This window comes from Tyto alba, unplaced genomic scaffold, assembly GCF_018691265.1.
Source record: "Tyto alba isolate M040663 unplaced genomic scaffold, T.alba_DEE_v4.0 Super-Scaffold_1, whole genome shotgun sequence".
Lineage (NCBI taxonomy): Eukaryota > Metazoa > Chordata > Aves > Strigiformes > Tytonidae > Tyto > Tyto alba.
In genome coordinates this window covers 41,761,134-41,764,383 of record NW_024881261.1, presented here as the reverse complement: position 1 = coordinate 41,764,383, position 3,250 = coordinate 41,761,134, and positions in this window count along the sequence as shown.

Here is a 3,250-nt window from a genome sequence, read left to right as displayed (position 1 = left end):
CGCACAGTTACTGATATTGCCAGTTTTGAAAGCAATTGTGAAAAAGGAGATCCACCTCAAGTCACCACTGTTCGTGGAGATAAAGGGTTTGGATCAACTAATTTCAATAACGGAGCTAAAGTCTGGGTCCAGAGTTCAAGCGGACCTCCTGAACCAGCTGAAGGAATAGCCACAGGAAAAGACAATACTGTTTTAATCATGAAACCTGGACAGGAAAAATGGGAATATGTTCCTGCGACTAAATGTTATCTGCCAGAGTAACTAGATGTCTTAAGATTCTATCTTTTAGATCCTGCTAAGATGGATTTGCCTGTGTATTGTCATGGTCCATTTGGGAAAGGCTTTCACACCAGGATGGCCACTGGAAGGTCCACGAGAGACACCGCTTATGTGGTAATGGAAAAATGCAACCAAGACGAGACAACAGGATGATTTCCCATGCAAAGCCAATTCTGCCTGTATCATAGCCAATCTTACTTTCAGTACTCAGTTTATTGGAACATTCAGTGAATCTGTGTAAATGGACAATCTTGCCCAAAAGCTTTGATATGTTTGTAGAAATTAGTGCTAAGCATGTTTATATAGTAACAAATGACAAAAATATTATAGAAATGTATAATCTAACTACTCCATTTTCGGGATGCCTCAGAAATGTATTCTATCTCATCTGGCACGGACAGATGTATACTTTTTATTCAACGCATGAAAAACAACTAACCATGTACTGGCATCCCCAAAGCTTAGGGCTTAATGGAATCAGCTTATCCCTGACTCCACTGAAAACCATCATGGAACAATCAGAACATTTGCGAAGACACCTGGAACAATGACATAAAACTCTGTCAGACTCTGTGATACAGACTGTAATCACAAAGAATCAACTAGTGTCGCTAGCTAGCCAGATGGAGAAGGAGACTGCACACCACTGGTGGGACATCTTTACTGGGTATTCATCCTCTGCAACCCAAGTGTTGAACTTCTTAATACATCCTCTTGTAATCTTGTTAGTGATCATTATTATTATTACTTTTTATAATTGTTATGTATGGTATCGTATCAAACGGATAGAGCGAACATATTGGGCTCTTCCAAAAGGGTCGTGATCTTCACTCATAAGTCAAAGGACCGATTGAAACAAAAAAGGCCCAAACAATAGGCCTCAAAACAAGGTTGAATTCTGAGTGAATTCCCCAACCAGCAACCAGCATCTTATCAGCAGAATGAAGCAACCAACATTTTATCAGTGTGAAAATGCACCCCTGGGAACAATCCCTGGGAACTATAAGTAAACAACAGGAAGGAACTCTAAATCCCAAATGTAAAGAAAAACAGAGACTCCTCAGAGGTGCCCGGATCCTGGCCAGATCCGGACACGCCTGAGTGAGGCATGTCAATCTACCAGCTATCTCCCCTGCATTTTGTTTAGACTTGTTTGTTAAACTGTACAAAAGCCGGGCCCTCTCCCAGCACAGACGCAGACCTCCCCTACGAGCGGGCGCCCTGCGTGGGACTTCCCAGCTGCCGGGAAAGGCTCTGCGACCCTTCGCTGGGACGGGGCTCCCCAGCTGGTGCACGGGTCGGGGGGATGGTAAAGTAGGAGGGCAACTGGTGATGGATCTTTCTTAATCACTATAGCCAGCTTTATGTAGTAATAACTAGGTGCATTACCTTGCTTATTCTTTCTGCTGCTTTAAACTAAAGTAAAATAAGCCTATTTCTTTAGCTTGGTGTCTGTGTCCTTTGTGTTAACCCCATCAATTGGAAAAACACAATGTCATTACAAGACCAAAACACACCTCCATCCCAAAGGCTACCCGCCTCCAAGGTGCAACCTCTCCTCTTTGAGTCTGCGCTGTGAGTTTTTGTCATCTGTACCCTTAAATGTGAGGCGAGAGACTTTTACTCCATTCATAATAAAGTTATTTATGACTAGAGTCACTCAAACTCCACCTCAAAGGTAAAAAATAGTATAAAAATAGCCCAGGAAAGAGGGGAAGGTGGGGGAAGACACCATCGTATGAACTTCTGGGACCAGTCGATCGGTTGAGCCTCTCTTTCCCTCCCCATAGGGTTGCCTTTGGGTAAGACTTAAGAACTTAGAAGAAAGTCTCTTTTCTATTTTTATAGCCTGGATGTATTGTTATAACTTTGTTGCACGCTTTATCTATACTCTTATTTGCACGTGCTTTGCAGACAGTGTATTTATCACCGGCAATCATAAGAGCCTCTACACCTGTCACTTAAATAAACTGCACCTTTTAAGTAGCTAGTCGTTTTGGTTTCTCATGAATGCAAAACCAAAGAGTGGACGTGCTAGTTTGTGAGCACGACTAGACTGAAGGTGCAGTCCACTATTAGTGTATCTGAATCGTAACAGTTTAATATATTGAACCCGATCAGACTGATAGTGGTGAATTGGTTCTCACTCAGATTTTCTGCCTTAACCGTTTCACGGGAAAGGGGGACGTGTCTCTGCATTTACAGGGCAGACTGGCACTTTGTGAACTTTCCGACTTGAACATAGCCACTTCACATGATTATTGTTTTAAAATGTACTGCAGCCAGCCTCCCATAATAGGAATCAAACTGAGTTCTGTTTTGGCCTCTTAATCTGCCTGAGCATGGTCAAATAAAACTGTCTTGACCCTAGGAAATGATGTGGTCCATTTGCCTTCCAGCAAAACCAGCCTGGATGAATTCACACCATTCTATCCTGAGGCAGGTGCACCCGCCCAATGAAATTGTGACTCCCTGGCTGTTGAACCTTTCCTGTGCCCTTGTTCTCAGGGCTTTACGGGAGTTGAGGTCTTTGGCCAATCGTGGCTGATATTGCCCACAGGTCACATTCAGCCCGAGTATAAATGGAGTGCCCTGGGGGAGCCATTTGGGGCTTGGCCCTCCTGGAGCAGCGTGCTGCAGGTAAGGACTCTCCGCTTGACTTGGGACGCCACACAAGGAAATTCCTCAGGGTTCTATGGGTTGGGACACTGCCCTGAGATGTCCCTCGGGGTTGAGAGTCCTCACCTTTTATTAGGTGAGTGGTTGAGCGTTTTGGTTTGTCATTAAAACCCTGGTTGGTGTTTTGGATTGTTGTTAAACCCCAGAAGTTTGTGTGGTGATAGTTTGTTCTCCTCTCACGGACATTTGGACCTGTTGTTTGTATGTTTGCAGAATATTGATTAATTTGTGTATAAAAATAGATTTTGTGGGTTCTTATTGTTAATTGGTTTGGGAGTTTCCGCAACTCATG